Raw genomic sequence first — 22,493 nt, 5'->3', positions numbered from 1 at the left:
TTCTTCATAGCATTTTGCCACATGAGGTGTCAGTGTGTATTAATCTGTGTACTTTACAATCTGCTTGCCCACTAAAAAAAAAAAAAAAAAATCTAGGGGCGCCTGGGTGGCTCAGTCGGTTAAGCGTCCGACTTCAGCTCAGGTCATGATCTCACAGTTCATGAGTTCGAGCCCCACGTCGGGCTCTAATGCTGACAGCTCAGAGCCTGGAGCCTGCTTCACATTCTGTGTCTCCCTCTCTCTGCCCCTTCCCTGCTCATGCTGTGTCTCTCTCTGTCTCAAAAATAAATAAACATTAAAAAAAAAAATTAAAAAAAAAAATCTAAGCACCATTAGGTTCAGGTATTTGGAATCTTCTGTTGTCTATTCTCAGCAAGTAATGCTAGGCACAAAAATAAATATTTGTTAAAAGAGTGAATGCTGTTCTGTGGTATTTTCCCCCCTTACCCTAAGAAGTTCTTTATCACTTCCCCCCATGCCCCAACGGTAGACAGGGTCGGCTAATGCATACTCCTCAGTTCATGAAAAATTTTTATGAAATGTCCTTACAAGGACCTATTCTTGCTTATTTATTTCATTCCCTTGTATCCCCATTTCCTCCCCACATCATAGGCAATTAGTCTAATATATTTAGCCAGTACGCTTTTGTTTATGTGAGTTCTTGTATGTATGCTGTCATTCTGTGGTTAGTATATATTTTCATGTATATAAATGAAAGTCTGTTGTATTTCTTGTTCTGTTTCTTCTGTGGCTATTGAACATCCAGGATGCTGTGACTCATGACTCCACTATCCCATGATGTACGGCTGCCACATTTCACCTGCCCTGATGCTCCAAGGTGGGGCTCTTAACAATCCTTCCCCCTGACTCTGTAATGAATGTATCTGTAGATACACATAGGAAAATCCCTTTTGAATATACAGCCAGCAAAGACTTGAGGAGCAAGACTAGTCCAACACTTAATTTGACCAAGTGTGACTGGAATGTTCTCCAGAATGTCTACACCCATCGATTGTACAAGCAGCGGTGCATGCTGGCTTCCTATCCTCATATCCCTGGCAGCACCTGCCATTACTGCACTTTCCAATGTTTTTCAGGGCACTTTCGACATGATGGCATCTATTCACACAGTTCTCCATGCTATCACGTCACTATTTCTGTCATTCTTTTTGGCCTGTGCTTCCAAAGGGTGGAGTTTCATAGGTATTTTTGTACTCCCCTCTAGATGAGGGCCTCTCACAACACGCAAACTTGATAAAAACGTGTTGAATAAAAACTAAGCTCATCACTTCACACCGGCCTCATGTAGAATGTTTATTTACTTTAAAAAGTCCGTGTGCCAACTGCTGTGGTAGGTGCTACAGACATATTTTCCACAGTTCTTTGGGAAGTATTTCCATTCCTGTTTACCCAGGAGGAAGCTGAGGCTGAACAAGTTTAAATAACTTCTCTGATGTTCTTCAAGAGATATGCATCCAACACAGGGTTTCAATCGGGGTCTGGGCAACTCCAAAGTCAAAGTCCCTCTTTGTTCTGTTTATTCCAGTTGACCCATGTGGTAATGAGATAAATAAATAGCTGAAACTTGTTTCTATACCGTTCTATGAGTACTCCATGCCTCCTCAGCAGAGAACATGGTATTTTCAGTGTGCCACAAACCATAGCTCAGAAACACTGTAAGACCATGATATCCCACATTCAGGACATGTTTAAAGCTACCACCACTTGCAGTGATCTTTGGCACTGGGAATATATATATAAAGATAATATATATATATATATATATATATATATATATATATATATATTACATATAGTTATTATATTATAATTATGTATTACATTACATATATTTATGATATATATAAATATATATAACATATATAATATATAAATTTTTTTTTCTGGAGAGTTTTTTTAAATTTATTTTTGAGAGAGACAACGACTGAGTGGGGGAGGGAGAGGAGACACAGAATCTGAAGCAGGCTCCAGGCTCCAAGCTGTCAGCACAGAGCCCGACGCGGGGCTCGAACCCACCAACCATGAGATCATGACCTGAGCCAAAGTCGGATGCTTAACAGACTGAGCCACCCAGGCGCCCCTTTCTGGAGAGTTCTTAAGGGCTATCAGCTCAACTAGCTACTAATCTAGACACAAAATCCTTGCTTATCTCCATGATATTAGAGGATTTGTGAAATGCCTGGTTGAAATGTATTATATCCATGTACAAGTGTTAATTTCTTACTTTGTGCTAGACGCTGTGCTAAATTCTGACACATGATGATGAATAGGCCAAACATAGTCTGTTACTTTGGAACTCCATGAAGGAGATGAGCATGTGGAAAAGACAGAGGCAAAAGAAATAGAGAAGGAAGAAGTGACAGGGCAAAATGAGAAAACATTACAGGAACACTTACCCTGGCCCTGGGGCAAGGGGCACTTTTGGAAAGAAATGAAGCACATAAACAGGAGTAGGGCAAGGGCACAGGGAGAAGGAGTGTGTTCAGAGAGGAGGGAACAGACTGTGCAAAAGCCTCAAAGGGAAACCATGCCTTGTACATTCAAGGAAATGAGAGAAGTTGAACATTCTTGAGTACAGATCGCAAGGGGGAGGATAAGCTATTTAAAAATTCTCAGAGAACTGAGCAGGGGCCAGGTTATGCAGACCTATTATAAGGTACCTGGAGTTCATGTATGAGGACAATAGAGAGCTGCTGGATGGTTAGCAAAGCAGAGGGATGACATGATCAGATTTCTTTTCTGGAAGATTCTCCTGGCTGTAGAAAGATCAGAGATTATAGATGGGGGATTGGGGAATGGGAACGGATAGCAGAGATTTAAAAAAAGAAAAAGAAAAAAAAAAAAAAAACCCTTAGGAGACATTTGCAGCAATCCAGGCAAGTGGTAATGATTTTGTGCATAACAGCATAGACATTAAAGATGGAGATAATGACAGATTCAAATATTTTCAAAGTAGGATAGACCTAGGACAGATTAGATGTGGGAGGGGTGTGAAAGATGACACCTAGGTCTCAATATTAATTCCCGGATATACTATAGAATGTAGGGTCCAGGCTCCTTGTCTTGCTAATGAGCATTCTGCAAAAGGCATTTATTTCATTGAAGATATAGAAAAACAAAGAACAGCATGAACCTAGGACTAGAAGGTGACAAAATTAAATTTCCTTGTATCCTAGCTTTCCTTTTAATGTTTTAGCGCACCTGAGTCCCCAATGCCTGAACTTCTTGGTATTTGGTCCTGGTTCCCATCCCTTTCCTACTCAAGCCAACAGAGCAAATGGTGAGTGAAGGTGGTCAACCCACAGCTGACGGCTGACCATTTAGAGGGTTAGAGGAGAGTCTCTGTTTCCTTGGTGTTAGATCCCTCCAGCTGGGGCTTCCACTAACAGCGCCTTGTGACTGACCTCTCAGCTCCTCAGTCAGTCTCCGAACAGGAGGAACAGATTATCTGAATGGTGAATTTGAAAGGAGAAACAATATATATGGCAGAGATATGCCCCTAATACAAAACTAACACAAAGTAGCTTCAGTGCTCCTTCGTAACAACGTCTCCAAAATGCCACATAGGACTTCTCTAGATGAGAAAGCTCAGATTAGCTCACACCAAGCTAAACAAGGGTCTTTTTCAAAGTTTATTTCTAAACATGTCATTACCACTGCCTCATTTCACCCTCTTTTAAACCCTCTTCCTCTTATTCCATTACAGTTTTCTGAAGCTCCTCCCTTTCTCTCTCCATTCCCCATCTCTCCCCCTCATCATTTTGCCTCACTGGTTCCTTCTTTTAACACAGAGGTCTAATTTCTCTGTTTCAATCTAAAGGATATCAATTATTTGTGATGATTTAAATACAGCCTTGTTCTTTACCTCTGTCTCTCTCCTGTTCTCTCAGAAGAGATCAGAACAATTTAAAATCTATTAATTAAACAAGTCTCACTTTGTCATTCTAAATTAGTTTGAAATCAGCGTTAATTTCTAAATAACCATCTAGTTTTGTAAATATGATTAATTGGGGAATAGCATCCAAAATTCAAGGTCTTCCTTCACCTGTAATTACACATCTTTTATAAGTAATTTTTATTGCCTACATATTTAAATCTGCTAACCCTGCCCTGTAGCCAAATCAGCCTGTAGGGAATCCAAGATTTTCTGGAATGTTTCCTGGAATTTTCTTACATCTTTGGGTTATTGTACACCCTTTCCTACTTACCAGAAGTAACTCAAAACACACTTCTTCCAAGAAGCTGCCCTTGATCAATGCTGCCTTGAAAATTTTGTATACTGCGTCCCTCCACACATATATACATTCTATACAAACACTTCGTGCTCGAACTCACAAACCGCGAGATCATGACCTGAGCGTCCGCTCAACCGACTGAGCCACCCAGGCACCCCTTCACTCAACATTTTAGACTTTTCTCGAAAACCCTTCTAATCTTGAACTTGTAAAATAAAGGTATGGGTTTTTCTCATAGAAGACGTGGATCAGGAATCATTAAACAGTGTGGGAAGGATCACCTCTCCCCACAGTGCTGAGCAATACACACGCATTTGCTCTGGTCAAGCCTATGCTGGTTTTACTACAGGTCGTGTTATGCTCTTGGTTTTGGTGGCTCTGATGGAATGTTTACTCTCCTAAGAACAGCATTTAGGAACCATTAGTTATCGCAATTTCCTTTGGTCCCATCTTTAAGAAACGGTGCAGAATTGTAATTAAATATAATAAATCATTTTACATGTGCGTCTTGTTAAATCATAACCACCTTATTTTTGTTCCAAGAATGGTTTCTACTCCCATTAGTGTCTATACTTCTACAGGCACTATGTTTGTTACTTCTTTTGCATCTTCCAATACAACTTATTTGGCATCTGGTATTCAGTAAGTGATCAATAAGTGCTTGTTAACTAAGTTGGCAGGACACTGGGTATATGGCATCTGCCCTTGCAAAGGAGAGACATTCCCAGCCCAGGAAGTGTGAGAACAAGGAGTCCACAGAGAGGAGCCAGTTGGAACTGTGGCAACTCACATGCTGTCATATTGCCTCAGAGTCCTGGGCCCTGTGCTTAGGAGATGAGACAGAAGAGGATCCAGCCTCTGATCAAGGACAAATGATTACAGGGAATCCTCAGAGCAGCGGGCAGAAGAGAGGTGATGCTAGGCAGGACCTCCTGAGAAATCTCAGCCATTGGAAGACGCCCTTCCTGTCTGGGCATGCCACCTTTGTCCAGTGCAACTGCCGTGGGGAATTCCACTGTGAGAAGATACAACTTTGGGGCAACAGCTATCATAGATGACAAGTTCTGTTCTGAGTCCCCATGGCTTCCAACTCATCATCTGTAATTAAAGTGGGGACTGATGAAACTTTCCATCATTGGAATTTCTACTACCCTATGACGTAATCCCTGGAGCCTTAGATGACAGGCTGAGAAACAAGATCCCGAATTCTCAGACCATTTGTCCTGGAGAGCCTATAAATAACCAGTTCCCATTACCTTACACCATTCTACTACACTACAGCGAGCTGCCCACCTCCATACTCCATCTTAGGTTATTTCTTCTGCCTAATGAGCCCCTCGTCACTCCATTTCTAACCTTTTAAGATCCAGCTAACAGCAAAGCAAAACAAAAACCCTCTTATTTGAAACCAGGCAGCAGAATATAATAGTTTCCAGTGTGAATATAAGAGACAGACCTCTGGGATTCATATCCCAGCTCTCTTATGCACTGGACCTCTCCTTGCTTCAGTTTTCTAGAGGCAGGATGTCATGTGCATACTAATTTACCTACCTCAACGATGCTGTAAGAAATAAATGATTATATTTGTGTGTCTAGAGGTGCACTTATGTATGTTTATGTCTAGATACACATATATGATAACACAATACACACTATATGTATTGTATGTTAATAATTTATATATCATATATACATTGTATCATATTATATTACATTATATGATATACATTCTATTACAATATAATACATATATTTAGGACACTGCCTAGCACTTAGTAAATGCTGAGTGTTTGTTATCGTCATCATCCTTTTAATTTCTTACTTCTATAAATCTCCATAGTTCTCTGTCTCTCTCCCCTTTTCTGTTTCCCTGTGTCTTTCTGTCTCTCACATGCACTACCTCTCCTATACCTGATACTGCAGTGTAGCCCTGAAGTCTGTGGGAATGATAAACACCACCCAAGTAGTATTAGTATTAAAGCCCTGCTCTCAGTGCGGGTCCTCAAGCAGGTGCCTCACATGTGCACACAGAGTCTCCAGGAGACACACTCACCCCCATATGCAACCCACTGTAGCTTCTTGTTCTTGTTCAGACTCTTGAGCTGTTTCTACTGCTACCTGCATGGGGAGAAATCTCGCTTTCTGCTGCTATTTTCTACCAGACGAGTGGCGATATTCTTGCCATGGCAGTGTCTCCATGTGCTGCCACACCTATCAGCCCTTGTGTTGCTGACAGAATGCTGGTTCTATACGGCAATGGGTGGAGAAGAGATATTGAAGGACAGGGGTAGGATGATACATGCCTTCTTCCCAAGTTCTGTATCAAATTTTGGCTCCTGATGTCTTACTCTGTCCAGGTTGCTACAACAAAACAACAGACTGGGTGGCTTATAAACAACAGCAATTTTTTTTAATAGTTCTGGAGGCTGGAAGTCCAAGATCATGGCACCCTCCTCAGGGTGGCAGAATTCTCATTGTGTCCTCACACAGCAGACGGGGCTAGGAGCTCTGTGGAGTCCCTCTTATAAAAGCATCGATCTCATTCATGAGAGCTCTATTCTCCTGACTTAAACACCTCCCAAAGTTCCCATCTCCTGATAGCATCTCTAATCATACATTACCATCTCAGCATATGAATTCTGTGGGGGACACAAACATTCAAACTACAGCACCTGGTATCCAAAGCTTTAATGCTTTGTGCTTAGGGTGGCTCAGATACATGGGGACATCCATTTTCCAAGGTTTTCTTCCCATGGATCTCTTCAGCTCTTTTCTTTTTTTCTTTCTTTTCTTCTTTCTTTCTTTCAGAGAGAGAGAGAAAGAGAGAGAGAGAGAGCGAGCAAGCATGCATGAGGGTGCAAGTAGGGGAGAAGCAGAGAGAGAAGGAAAGAGAGAATCTTAAGCAGGTTCCATACTCAGTGCTGACTAAACCAACCAGGCACCCCTTCAGCTCTTTTCTTAATTGACTTGTTCTTTCTTCTCTCCTAACTAACAAATAATAGACCTTGGACACATGAGTAGTAGCTACAGGTAGGTGTAGGGGTGTGTGTGTGTGTGTATGTGTGTGTGTGTGTGTGTGTGTGTGTGTGTGTGTGTGTGTGAATGCTGACCATTTATTATCAACATCATATGTACTTTTGAATATATAACAAAGACAAGGAAATAATAAATCAATAAAACTAGCATTGAAACACACAAAACAGGAGCGCCTAATGGCTCAGTCATTTAAGTGTCTGATTCTTGATTTCAGTTCAGGTTATGATCCCTTGGTTCGTGAGACTGAGTCCCACATCGGGCTCTGTACTAACAGCATGGACCCTGCTTAAGATTCTCTGTCTCCCTCTTTCTCTGCCCCTTTCCTGCTCATGCTCTCTTTTGCTCTGGAAATAAATGAATAAACTTTAAAAAACCCACATATTTAACTCTTTAAGGAATGAGTCAAGAATAAGAATATTTCAAAGTTTTTATGTGTGTGTCTACATGTTCAGCTCATGCCAGCACAATGATTCATAATTTCAAAGCAGCTCACGTATTAAGTTGTGCTCCTCATTACAAATATGGGAAGTAAGCAAATTTATATTATTTTCTCTTTCATGAGGAACTGGTGGTTAAGTTTCCACACAGAAACTCCTCATGGTAGGCACCTCTCTGAAACGATTAAGTGGAAGGGCTTGGACAGGAACTTGCTATCTGATACAAAGTTGAAAATTTACCATCAAACATAGTAGCTCCAAAGATAGCAATGGCTCTCATTCTTATAATCCTAAAATAATTTCCCATCTGTTTTATAATTTTATTTGTAACTCATAAAACTTGAATTTACATGATACAATCTTGACATAAAATTGCATTCAAGGAAATATAGTACAGTGATAATAGATAATTATACAATTTAAAATATTTATTTCCTGGAGGACCTCAAAGAAGATCAAAGAGAATATTCTTTTCTCTAGCCTGCTTGGGTCTTATCTTTCTTACCCCTTTTCCTTCTATTTTTTTAACCCCTGTCCTGGGTAAATTTTAATTCACTCTGATCCAAATTCGTCATCATACCAGGAAATAATGCCAGGATTAATACAAAAAAGGGGGCTGACAAAGACAAAATTCACCTAAGGGGGTAGAAATATGTAAGAAAATGGGTGAGGAAAGAAATTTTTCTTTTGGAGTTAGGGAAAGGAAGATGGTATTTGCACTGCAATCCCTTGCTTAAGCAGTACCAGATATCCCAACAACTTTGTTGTGAGCCAGGTGTATCTGGCATTATTACTGCTTCATTTTACCGAAGAGGAAACCAAGCTTGAATGTAAGAAGTGTAGGAGGTTTGCCTGCTGCAAAAATATAAAGACCTGGGTATATGCAAATATAGATTTATAGGGACACACCCTATTACACTTCATTTCTCAACTGATCCTCTAGCCCTTGCATTTGATGTTCAACCAGCTAAGGTCCAGAACATGTAGAGGAGGAAACAGATCCTCTACTTACTTTTCTACCTTGTGATGTACATGGAGTCCTGAACTTACAGCTTCGTCTTGTGATTGTGCCAGCCTCCGATTCCTGGTATTAATCAAAGGGAGGTTAAAAGACAGGCTACAGTGGATGGAGAGGAATAGCTACACTCAGGTCACAGCCCCGGAAGTGCAACCCCAGAGGTGAGATTCTGCTTTGTAATTAATGAACAGAGGGATGAGGATAATCAGAGGAAAGCCAATGCATGGAAAATACCCTGGGACCTCTTCCAGCTGCCATCAGGAACTCCAACCTCAAGCTTGACCACAGACTGAACTGTAATTATTCTCATGACTTGTCAGTTGTCCCTGTTTCTTCTGGTTCAGATTTATCATTCCTAAAATTCTAGAATTCTAAAGCTAAATAAAATAAGACCTGGCACCTGACTCCAACAGGCATCTGACAGAGGAGTTTGCTTCTGGATACCAGAAGATGTTGCAGCCTCCTGTTCATATATACCCCCCTAGAACTACTGTCCTCTGATATCGTCTTCCCCCACTCCTACTATGCTCCAGCCACAGTGGCCTCCTAACCATCTCTTGAGCATGTTTTCTCAGAGTTTTTTCATTAGCTCTTCGCTATGCTTGGAATATTTTCTCCTTAGATCTTTATCCAACATCTTTGCCATCATTTAGTATTTTTAAAAATTCATTTATTTATTTTGAAGGGGGAGGGGGAGGGGGAGGGGGAGGGGGAGGGAGAGGAGAATCCCCCAGAGCACAACATGGGGCTTGAACTCAGGAGGCTCAAATTCACAAACTGTGAGATCATGACCTGAGCTGAAGTCAGGAGTCAGATGCTCAAATGAATAAGCCACCTAGGCACCCCCATCATTTGGTATTTTTTTATATCATTTCTCTTACAGATCTTACTCTCCACCTTGACTTAAAGGACACTGAGTTAGACTGAGCCCTCTAAGAAGAAAATACCAAGACAGAATTAAACATGCAACACAAATTATCAGGGAGAATGCTAGTGAGAGAAAATGGGGGGATTATCCTCCCTGGAAAGGCTGGAAGAGCCACAGTAATGCAGTCCTGACTCTGAATGAAGGGGAGGGGAAGAAGGGAGGTTGGGTAAAAGCATCAGAAGCAGTGTTACAACTGAAAGGGAAGTCTGGCATGGCCATCAGAGAGTCCTTGGCATGGCCATTGGAGAGTTGTATGTTAGAGAATTCAAACATCTCCCACACCTTTGAATCCCTGCTTCAAATCCCTGCCTTGGAATCACTGACTGGGAATAGGCCTCTGGAAAGTGGGGTCCTAATGCAAATAGGCTGATGGATATCGGAGGGCAGCAATGCCCACCATTTGGAGATCTGAGTAGTGCATTCTCAGGGCCACCATATACCTCCTCCCTACATTTTCCATCTTCATCATATTCCTCTATTTATCTTCTTCCTAAAACTGTCTGCAATTATATTCCTTATTACTTATTCTGTTACCATTTGTCTCCCTCACTAGGCTAAAAATTCCATGGAAGCAGAAATACTGTTTATCCTCATGCCCAAAATTATGTATCAGACACGTATAGTAGGTAGTCAGTAAGTATTTTTGACTTGAGTGACTGAGTCAAGGACTGATAAATAGATCCTCACTGAACCTGTAAGCACAAAATAAGCTCCTAACTGGCCTTCTGTGAGTTACTTCTAGAAATCGTCTACTCCCCTATTATGACATCGTACACAGTCTCATCCTGTAACAGCTATGTTTGCTCCTTTCCAACTTCCAATCCAGCATGAACTCTAAAACTCTTTAATTAGCCCTGTTCACATATTCTAGCTAAATTTAAACTTCATCTAATACCAGCCAGCGAGGCCAGCCTAATGGTAAACTTTGGAAGAATTGTAACATTTATAAAATGCTTACTTCTATTTTATTTATTTTTTTTTTTATTTTATTTATTTTTTTTTTTCAACGTTTTTAATTTATTTTTGGGACAGAGAGAGACAGAGCATGAATGGGGGAGGGGCAGAGAGAGAGGGAGACACAGAATCGGAAACAGGCTCCAGGCTCTGAGCCATCAGCCCAGAGCCTGACGCGGGGCTCGAACTCACGGACCGCGAGATCGTGACCTGGCTGAAGTCGGACGCTTAACCGACTGCGCCACCCAGGCGCCCCATAAAATGCTTACTTCTAAATGAACAGCATTATAGACCACTCATTCTCAGTACTTATGTGTATAGTGGACACTTTCCAGCCCGGTTAATGATCCAGTTCTTTCCTTTTGTTCTGAAAGTTCACATCCATCTAAACCTTTCTGGCTATTTTAAAGACTGACATTACTGACATTGCTCACCATCTAGACATTAACAGGGTCCTCTTTGTCTCTGTAGGTTTCTGAGCCATTTTGGCTGTGCGGACCGCATGTATCACTTACACTTCTTTCTCTCCAGTCCGTATTAATTCTTTCTTTCCCATAAGATAAAAACTCTGTGAAGCAAGAGACTGGAGCCAGCATTAATTTCTACATTTGCGGAATGCTGAATTGGTGTAAAGTGAACGCCAATGATCCCAAGGATACATTGTGCAACTACTACCTGCAGATGCTTGGATTTCATCACGATCTGCCTTCTTCTGTTACATGATAGAGATGTGGCCACAGAGATGACTAATGGTGGGCGTGTGGAGACTTACTCTTAAAAAGTGTCATTGAAGCTATTTCACTCTCCAGTGTTTGACTTATTTATGGACTTATTTATTTATTTTAAAAAATATAATGAGATCAATAAAATATGATCATCAGTGGCCCTTGTGTTTGCTGCAGCCATATAATTCCCCCCCCCATTCAGTCACGTCACTCCCTTCAACGACTCTCAGTGTCTCTGCCCTTAGAATAAATTCTGAGCCCATTATATGCCTTCCTCTTAGAGCTCCCTTCTACCTCTCTGAGCTCCCTTATCTTAATTTATTTTTCAGCACAATGCACACTAAATTTCTATTTCATCTCCAGCCCTTCCTTCTGGATAAGGGGTAAGGAAAGGAACCCAACCCCACCCTCATCCCTAATCAGATGTCCTTCTGTCAGGGCTTCAGGTTTTAGCTCAGAAGTCACCATCTTGGGGAAGCAGTCTCTGATCACCCCTCCACTCAGGGTATACTATTTGCCCCTCTTCTGGGCTCCTGTAAAAACCTTTACTTTCCCATCATTGAACATTTCACACCATGTTACAATTAATTGAGTGTAGCGCACAAAAGGTCAAGAATCCCATCTGCTTTGTTATACTCTTGGGAACTTGAAGTAGATATTTGTGGAAGAAAGAAGGAGGGAGGGAGGGAGGGAAGAAGGGCAAAAAAACAAAAACAAAAACAAAAACAAAAAACAAAAAAACAAAAAACAAAAAGACAAAAACCAGAACAAAGCCACAGGACCAAAATACAATTGTTTCTGCTATGTCCCCACGACACCAAACTGAGACTTAATCACAGTTTTGGTGCTCCCAGAAATGGATCTTCAATCAGGAATTTCCTCCTCACCTGATAGAGCCCCGCCATCCCCTAAAAGAAAGTGACTGCAATAGCCAACTGTGGGTTGGCTGTGGGTTTTTTGTTGTTGTTGTTCATTTGTTTGTTGTTGAAGTACAGCTGGCACACAGTATTAAATTAGTTTCACCTTTTTCCTAGTATAACTTCCTTCTTCCTGCTCCCTTCTGCCATCAAGCTCTTTAATTTTGCACAGTTCCTCAGGGGTGCTTTCTATCTGCTACATTGGATGCTGCCCCACTGGAATTTATTTTCACTCATATAAACTCTTAAAAATGTTAATGTGTCTCATTCTATCTTTTATATTTTTATTTAATTTTTATTTTTATTTTTTATGAATATAATTTATCGTCAAATTGGCTTCCATACAACACCCAGTGCTCATCCCAACAAATGCCCTCCTCAATGCCCATCACCCATTTTCCCTCTCTCCCCGCCCTCCCCATCCACCCTCAGTTTTTTCTCTGTATTTAAGAGTCTCCTGTGGTTTGCCTCCCTCTCTTTCTGTTTCTAACTATTTTCCCCCTTCCTTTCCCCCATGATCTTCTGTTAAGTTTCTCAAGTTCCACGTATGAGTGAAAATATATGATATCTGTCTTTCTCTGACTGACTTATTTCACTCAGCATAATACCTTCCAGTCTATCCACGTTGCTGCAAATGGCATGATTTCATTCTTTCTCATTGCCAAGTAGTATTCCATTGTATATTTAAACCACATCTTCTTTATCCATTCTTCAGTTGATGGACATGTAGGCTCTTTCCATAATTTGGCTATTGTTGAAAGTGCTGCTATAAACATTGGGGTACAAGTGCCCCTATGCATCAGCACTTCTGTATCCCTTGGGTAAATTCCTAGCAGTGCTATTGCCAGGTCATAGGGTAGATCTATTTTTAATTTTTTGAGGAATCTTCACACTGTTTTCCAGAGTGGCTGCACCAGTTTGCATTCCCACCAACAGTGCAAGAGCGTGCCAATTTCTCCACATCCTTACCAGCATCTGTAGTTTCCTGATTTGTTCATTTTAGCCACTCTGACCAGTGTGAGATGGTATCTCAGTGCGGCTTTGATTTGTATTTCCCTGATGATGAGTGACGCTGAATATCGTCTCATGTGTCAGTTGGCCATCTGGATGTCTTCCTTGGAAAAGTGTCTATTCATGTCTTCTGCCCATTTATTCACTGATTATTTGTTTTTTGGATGTTGAGTTTGGTAAGTTCTTTATAGATTTTGGACACTAGCCCTTTATCTGATACGTCATTTGCAAATATCTTTTCCCATTCCATCAGTTGCCTTTCAGTTCTGTTGATTGTCTCTTTATATATGAAAAGCCCACAGCTAATATCATCCTCAATGGGGAAAAACTGAGAGCTTTCCCACTGAGATCAGGAACACGACAGGGATGTCCACTCCCACCACTGTTGTTTAATATAGTATTGGAAGTCCTAGCATCAGCAATCAGACAACAAAATGAAATAAAAAGCATCAAAATTGGCAAAGAAGAGGAAGTTAAACTTTCACTTTTTGCAGATGACGTTAGACTCTAGATGGAAAACCTGAAAGACTCCACCAAAAAGCTGCTAGAATTACACATGAATTCACCAAAGTTTCAGGGCACAAGATCAATGTACAGAAATCAGTTGCATTCCTATACACCAATAATGAAGCAACAGAAAGAGAAATCAAGAAATCAATCCCATTCACAATTGCACCAAGAACCATAAAATGCCTAGGAATAAACCTAACCAAAGATGTAAAAGATCTGTATGCTGAAAACTATAGAAAAGTTATGAAAGAAATTGAAGATGACACAAAGAAATGGAAAAACATTCTATGCTCATAGATTGGAAGAATAAATACTGTTAAAATCTCAATACTACCCAAAGCAACCCACACATTCAATGCAATCCCAATCAAAATTGCACCGGCATTCTTCTCAAAGCTAGAACAAGCAATCCTAAATTTTGTATGGAACCACAAAAGACCCCATATTCGGGGTCAAAGTAATAGTGAAGAAGAAAACCAAAGCAGGAGGCATCACAATCCCGGACTGTATTACAAAGCTGCAATCATCAAGAACAGACCCTTTGATCAATGGAAAGAATAGAGGACCCAGAAATGGACCCACAAACGTATGGCCAACTAATCTTTGACAAAGCAGGAAAGAACATCCAATGGAATAAAGACAGTCTCTTCAGCAAGTGGTGCTGGGAAAACTAGACAACGATATGCAGAAGAATGAACCTGGACCACTTTCTTACACTATACACAAGAAGAAACTCAAAATGGATGAAAGACCTAAATGTAAGACAGGAAGCCATCAAAATCCTCCAGGAGAAAGCAGGAAAAACCTCTGTGACCTCGGCCGCAGCACCTTCTTACTCAACACGTCTCCGGAGGCAAGGGACACAAAAGCAAAAATGAACTACTGGGACCTCATCAAGGTAAAAAGCTTCTGTCTCAGTTTATCTTTTAACAGTTCTGGCGACAGAAGAGAGGAGGAGAGGACACCGAGCCGGGCGCCCCCAGGAACAAGGCCCGACAAGGCGCAGGTACCTGCTGAGCTCCTTGCGCCGCTGCTCCGCTGTGTCTGGACGAGGCGGGAAGGCTCTCTGGCAGCCTGGGTCGCAGCTCCCCAGCTTTCCGGGAGGAGCTCTCAGACTTGACCGCGGCACTGCTTCGTCCACACCGGGGTCCAGAAACCCGCAGGAGTCAGGCTGGGTCCGACCGGGAAACCCGCCGGGTCCGGGAACAGAGCGGTTCCGACTGGGAAACCTGACCCGGCCAGAGTTGCACTGGGTCCGGAAACTGCCCGGAGTTGGACGGGGTCCGACCGGGAAACCTGACCCGCCCAGAGTTACCCTCGGTCCGGAAACCGCCCCGAGTTGGACTGGGTCCGACCGGGAAACCCGCCGGGTCCGGGAACAGAGCGGTTCCGACTGGGAAACCTGACCCGGCCAGAGTTACACTGGGTCCGGAAACTGCCCGGAGTTGGACGGGGTCCCCTTAAGAAACCTCCCCGGGTCCAGGAACAGAGTGGTTCCGATGTGGAAACCAGACCCAGCTGGGGCTGAAATGTGCCCGGGTCGGAGTGGTTCCTCCTTAGAAACCAGACCGAATCCGACCTAAGCTGGGCTGGGTCCAGTGTGAGGCCCAGGTGAATAACATTTTGCTTTAAGGCTGAACAGGGTTAACTTCACCAAAGATAATCTTGAATTATGGAGACCACTACGGAGAACTTTTAACCATTTTAGATAAGCTTATCCATTTAGGAGGTGCCCTGGAGATAAAGGTGTCTTGGCCAGGCACTCGCTGTAAAGGGTAGAGGGAAAACTACTTTTCCGCTAGTTTCTTTTTCTTTTTAACATTTATTCATTTTTGAGAGAGAAAGAGAGAGCAAGGGAGGGGCAGAAAGAGAGGGAGACACAGGATTCAGAGCAGGCCCCAGGCTCTGGGCTGTCAGCACAGAGCCGATCACAGGGCTTGAACTCACGAACTATGAGATCATGACCTGAGCTGAAGTCACAGGCTTAACTGACTGAGTCACCCAGGCACCCAGGCACCCCTTTCTTCCCTTGGTTTCTGGTGCCTTCCATAAGAAATGCTGGAACCATCAACTGGCTCTGGAGCCTGCAGATGGGATCCTGGGAGAACTGGCAGAAGGCAGCAAAATGTAAGAATTGTTACCAAAGTCAGTTCCTCCAGATTTCTATCTGTGGTGCCTGGTCAAGAGAGGAAAGTACAATTTCATGTTGCCCTTTCCTTCCCAAATCAACATTGGCAGGAAAAGAAAAAAAAAAAATGTAATGGTGATTACGAATTGGCTGTCAGGTACCCATTGGTTGTCCATCTTTTCCCTCCTAGGGTTAGCCCTTGCCTCCCTCATTTTTGTATCCTGAGCACTTGGCTTGGCAACTGTCAGGTTGGGGGTCCCCAGAATATGGCTAGACAGAAATGTGGGTTGTACTTCATTTGTAGCTAGGGTCCTACCAACGATTTCCAGATCTCAAAGGAATTCTCTAAATCTTTCTTTTGGTTATCTTTGGGAGTGGCTCTGGATCTTGGGAAGGAAAATTTTTTTCACCCTCTTTGGGGATGCCTTTTGTGTCCATGAGGTTATTTAATACTGCCAAGAATACTGTTTATCCCAGATGAAACCTGACAAGATATTCAAAAGCTTTTGTTGTCGTTGTTTTGTAAGTGGCCTTATGGTCAGAAGTTGGCCGAATTAGAAGCTGGTATTTAGGGGCACCTGGGTGGCTCAGTCGGTTGAGCGCCGACTTCAGCTCAGGTCACGATCTCGAGGTCCGTGAGTTCGAGCCCCGCATCGGGCCCCTGTGCTGACAGCTCAGAGCCCGGAGCCTGTTTCAGATTCTGTGTCTCCCTCTTTCTGACCCTCCCCCATTCATGTTCTGTCTCTCTCTGTCTCAAAAATAAATAAACGTTAAAAAAATTTTTTTTTTAAATAAAAAAAAAGAAGCTGGTATTTAAAGCCTAGTAAGAATTTTTTAAGGCCTTCCCCCAAAGCTAAATGAAACTATGTACCAGAAGCAAATAAAACCATTTTGAAGCCTTTGTGGAAGGATTTACTAAAACATTCCAAAGACACACAGCTGTAAATCTAGAACATAGGAATCCTTTGATTTTCATCTTAGTTGAACATCTTCTCCCTGATCTAAAGAAACAAATAAAAGATAATATAGTAGGATGTGTATATATCAGCCTCTTTGTATCATTCTGGTTACAGTCCATTTCTTTGAGGAATTAAAAACAACTATCCTTGTCCTGCAAACTGAGTCTTTATAACAACAGAAATGTGACTCTAGAAACAACTCAAAGCCCACCTATCTTTTTTTTTTTTTTTTTTTTTTTTTTTTTACCAATCCCCAAACTTCCCCTATTCTTCTCAAAAGGCTTGCAGATATGGTATAAGACCTGGGCTTAGACAACAAAAATTCTCCTTGGTAGAACCTGTATTATTTCTCTGTGCCTTTTGAGATGAAAGTCTTCTACCTGGTCTTCTCCAGGAACCAAGGGAATTCTTATAAGAAGGGAAAAAGGAGGGGAAGGCTATTTTGAAAACTCGACCTATAAAAAATCCTAACAATCTTTTCCACAAATATTAGTAAAAAGCTTCAGCCATCTGAACAGAAAAACTTAACTTCTTCCATCTGCCAGAAACAGTACTTGGATGCAACTGCCCTGTTATAAACTCGTGAATTTTGAATGATTACATATCTCTCCTGGCTGAAATTTTAAAGCAAAAACTATAACATCTCAGTTTGCATCCTGTACTCTCAGAAATACAAAAAACCTAACCCAAATGTTTTTCAAGTTCATGTGGTCTAGGATAATCTTTGGTAAATAAAAGCTAGTTTACGTTTGTTTGTTTAATTGAAATAACCATGAGTTTAGAGTTATCAGCATTAAATATAATACTTTTATTCTCCCCGGGTTTTATTAAAAGTCAAATAAGCTCATGTTCTCTATGTTACAGAATTTATCAGCCAGAAAGATAATTTAAGATGATGGTTAGCTGTTTACTGTCTCATGAAATTTTCATGACTAATCTAAACATAATTAAGAACAATGAATCAAATAGATGTAAGTAAGATATAAGTTTATAAGTGAACTTTTAAACAATTATGCCTTAAGGTATGTCTACTTAAAACCATTTTTAAAATCTTTTTGGTGACTTGAAACCTTAAATTTACCTGAAATAAGTGACCAGTCAGAAGGACAGGTAATAGCCCAGACTTGGGACTAGTATCTGAAGTAGAGAAAAATTTCGTGGGACTGAGACCTTAACCTGGGGACCCTGATGCTGTCTCCAGGTAAACAGTGTCAGAATCAAGTTGGACTATAACACCCAGCAGCCATCAGAAAGTGGCTTGGTGGTTTTGGGGAAAAAACACACACATATTAGAATTGGAGTCAGAATTGTAATGGGTCATTAGGAATCTATGACAATTGAAAGGGAATTATACTTGTCCTTTTGGGGTTGCAGTGGAGGAAAACGACTGCACACTCAGTCCAAATCACCCTTTGGTGTCCCTTAATGCACCCAAAAGAAAGGTCAAGCACTACAGATAAAGAGAAAGACAAGCCCAGCAGTGCATTTTGGTACTGATGAATGCGGGACTGACTTGAGCCACAGGAACATTCTTTATATTCTTTCTGTCCAACTACTCTCTTACAGACAGCTTCTGGTATAAATCAAATCCACCAACCAGGAGAGCACTGGGCTGTGATTCAGGAGTCACATACTTGCTCTGTGGCTTTGGGCTTTTTACATCTCCTCTCTGGGTCTTGATTTTAATAAACACCAGATTAATGAGTTTAAGCAGACACTCTCTATAGCTCTGACACAATGTTGTCTTGGGTTTCCAATGCCCCATTTGTCCTGGGCAAGGGCACCTGTGTCCCTTGTTAGCTGGCTTGCCCCCTCTTCCTCTGCCCGCTTCCCTCCAAGGCAGTGCATTATTTTGGACCCCAAAGTGGTATTAGGCAGCCAGACAATCTCATTTACTCACAACCATTTCCGTCATCAGGACCCACTATATCCAGTGGCAATTTACCACACGTCGTTAATATGTTTGTTATATTTTGTTGGCGGAATATGAAAGTTCATCAGCAAGCCCGCACACAGGGAAAGCATATTGAAATGAGCATCGCAGATCTGTCAGGCTGGAGTTTATGGCCTTTTCTCAGTACTACACTGTAAGTAAAACAAGCTCTGATTGAGTCAGCAGCCTCCTGGGTACTCATTTGCCAAAGTGTGGGAATTTTAATGCTAAGTTTATCCGCCTGCATTAGGCAGGGAGGGTTGGGTGGGGAGGAGGTGGGCAGATTGCTTTCGCTTAGGGGTATTATAGACCAGCCTACAAGTTCCACAGGCACCAAGAGGGAAGCTTTCAGTGGGTTTGGCCTCTTATCTTCTTATCGTCTTATAGATTTTGGAGATGTAGTACCCTGGAGTTTTAATACTCAGTTTGCAAATCCTCCTTTTAAAGCCAGTGCATTGAAATGCAAGAGAAAAGAGAAAGGAAAAAAAAAAAGAAAAAGAAATATTCACTGAGGAATGGCACTGGGAAGAAAAAAAAGATGATGAAGAAGAAAGGGGAAGAGAGAATCATTAAAATCCCAGTTAGTGAACATGATTGATGCAAATATCTTTACACCTTGTCTCCTTTGCAGGCGACTTCCAGGAAGGGTTCAGGCGCCCTCACTGGGGAACTACATTCTCTGAACAGGACTTTGTAGATGCCGATGCTGTCTAAATGGATTACAAAGCTTTGTAAGTCCAAATTAATGCACTGGGAAAATGAATTTTGGAAACAAGATTTCTGTTTCTTCTTTCAGGCAATGCATAGGAAGCACAAAATAGGGGGAACACATTTCTACCCATGGGAAGAGATCTGTTTCTCCGATTTGGGGAGGGTCAGACAGTTTTCAGCAGGTGGTTCACAGAAGTTGTGTGACTCAGAATAAGGTGTTATTAGTATTAACAGATAGTTATCTCATCGCAGCAATGGCAGTCACTACCATTTCTTCCTCCTCAGCAGGAAGGCTTATCTGTTGCTTTTTCCTTGAGCGGACATTTGGTATTCTAGGAGCCAGAATCTAGTTTTCATTCCAGTGGTGTGCAGCTGTGGGTCACCTGGCTAATGCAGGGGCCATTCCACATTCCAGAGGCATGGAGCCGTGGTCATTTGGCATTCCAGAGGCGTTCTGAAGCTACAGGTCATTCATTATGCCAAGGTTACTTTCTCGGCCTGCAGAGCTGAGAGCCTTATTCTTTGCTAGTTGAGATTGGAAACCGCCAAGGAAGATGTAACTCCACTGGTGTCAGAAGGACAAAGATGGAAAGAAAGAGAGAGAAAATAAAAATTAACTGCAAAGAATTCTCAACTAGTTCTTAGAGAGGATGATGGGGACAATTAATGGTACACATGGAGTCAAAGATGAGTTTTTTGGGGAGGAAAAAGAAAAGTATAAATACAAATCTGATTGTAATTAACTGTTCTGTCTTAATTGAATGAGAAGCAAGATATAACATAGTAACAAGACATACCGGTGCTACAATCGGTCAAAGTTGGGTTCAAATCCTGCCTCTGCTCCCTATTGATTGTGTAATTTTGATTTATTTAGTCTCTTTAAACATTATTTTCATCATCTGTAAAATGGAGACAATGAGACAACCTGCCAGCGTGCCTAGTTGGCTCAGTCAGTGAAGGGTCGAGCTCTTGATCACCGCTCATGTCGTGATTCTCCTGGTTCATGAGATCAAGCTCTGTGTCAGGCTCTGTGCTGACAGAGCTGAGCCTGCTTAGGATTCTCTCTTTCCCTCTCTCTCTGCCCCTCCCCTACTTGTGCTCTCTCTCTCTCTCTCTCTCTCAAAATAAATAAATAAACATTAAAAAAAAAGACAAACTGCCATTTTAAGATAACACTCTTTTTAAAAATTTTTTAATGTTTACTTATTTTTGAGAGAGACAGAGCGTGAGCAGGGGAGGGCAGAGAGAGGGGGAGACACAGAATCCGAAGCAGGCTCCAGGCTCCAAGCTGTCAGCACAGAGTTTGATGCAGGGCTCGAACTCACAGACCACTAGATCATGACCTGAGCCAACGTCAGATGCTTAACCAACTGAGCCACTCAGGCGCCCCTAAGATAATACTCTTAAAAGTGTTTAGCACTGTCCCTGCCTCAAAGAAAAGACCCTACAAAAATTACTGTTGCTGTTGTTGTTGTTATTATTATTATTATTATTATTATTATTATTATTACTTATTGGGACACTCTTGAGTTTTAAAGATGAAGATGATGATAACTTTCCTTAATATTAATACCTATTCACTCTTTCCATTATCTTCTATCATATGTCAGCCACTGTGTCACAGAAGTCATTGTGCTACCTCTGGACTAGATTAAGACTAGGCTGTGTCTAATGACCACAGATTCAATTCAATAGGGTCCCAGCAAATATCTGCTGGGTACAGTGCTCTTCTCTAATCCCAATAGTTGACCTAAAGATCAAGGGGATTTTTTTTTTTTTTTTTTGCCACTGAGGAATCTATGACCTATAGTAAGATAACCATGGACAATGAGAAAGGGGGGAAAACATATGGAATTCACAGAATGATAAGAACTGTTTGTCTTAATGTACACATAGATTGGACACGTCTCAGGCAGTCCAAAACACATGTATGATGGTGACAAGATGGTTGTACCATTCCCAGCATTGAATCTTTGTAAATTAAAATCTAACAGGACAGGTGGTTGAAGCCACATAAGGGAGAACCTTGATTTTCATGCTTAGGAGTATGCACTTTATTCCATAAGGAGTAATGACAAAAAGGAAAACAAAATTTGCTTTGCTTTACTTTTTGTTGTTTTTGTTCCTACAGGTGAATGATATAATTTATCCTTACGGATCTCCCAACAGAATTGCCAAATATTGGAGCAAAATATATGTATGTTTCATATCAAGATCATCAACAGAGGACAAGTTGAATTATGGGGCAAAGGAGGCAAGCCAGACTGGGGATGGGGGGGGGGGGCAATGGTAGTAGAAGGGGACAGTGTCATGACTACAGGGAATTTATATGTGACCTGATTCACTGGTGGAAGCCAGGACCTTAGGGATGGGCTACCCACAGGGAAGCCCTAACTGTGCCTCAGCCAGTAAGCTCAGATGGTAAGAGGAGGTTTCTGTGTGCATGGGGTGGCCTTGCAGGCTGCAGAGCCTACCTCAGAGGGTCACAGAGGGTGGCCTATGCATGCACTGGGGTGCTTGTTAAAAGTGGATTCTGTAATCCTCACCAGGAACAGATCTCCTTGGAGCAATCCCCCGTGGCCTCCAAGAAATAAAGGTCAAAGTTTCTAGCATACAGTTCTCAAAAGAAATAGCAAATCAAGTTGAAAAAGCACTCTTAGAAAACATCTTGTGATTCTTGCAAACATTTGTTGGATCTCTCCTGGTTCTAAAATCTGAGAATACAAGTTTCAGAGAAAACACAATTTCCCTGCCAGGGTGGACCCTGTATGTTGTAAAATCTTGGGGCCCCCTTAAGTAATGAATACAGAAATAATGAATAGAAATGTACACTAGAAAGTAAATCTTTACCTTAGAAAAGAATTGTAACAACTAACAATACTGAAATACTGATGTACATTTCACAAAAGCCAGAAAAACATAATTTTTCTTTATAACCAACATGCCATACCTCTATAATGTCATCTACAT

General features: G+C 41.6%; 1 long non-coding RNA gene across 2 annotated transcripts; it reads left to right on the top strand.

Annotated features, from left to right (window-relative positions):
• Window positions 1-15,259: 15,259 nt before the first annotated feature.
• Window positions 15,260-22,144, top strand: LOC122205028. 2 transcript variants are annotated; one of them, XR_006195877.1, is made up of 4 exons: window positions 15,260-15,403; window positions 18,873-18,966; window positions 19,444-19,543; window positions 21,655-22,144. It is a non-coding gene; the product is annotated as an uncharacterized LOC122205028 (long non-coding RNA). The 2 variants fall into 2 exon arrangements; XR_006195876.1 differs by having other exon boundaries at window positions 15,350-15,403; window positions 18,798-18,966.
• The last annotated feature ends 349 nt before the right edge of the window (window positions 22,145-22,493 follow it).

The sequence above is a fragment of the Panthera leo genome, chromosome D4 (assembly GCF_018350215.1).
Source record: "Panthera leo isolate Ple1 chromosome D4, P.leo_Ple1_pat1.1, whole genome shotgun sequence".
NCBI classification, from domain to species: domain Eukaryota; kingdom Metazoa; phylum Chordata; class Mammalia; order Carnivora; family Felidae; genus Panthera; species Panthera leo.
This window is presented reverse-complemented; position numbering and strand designations above follow the sequence as displayed.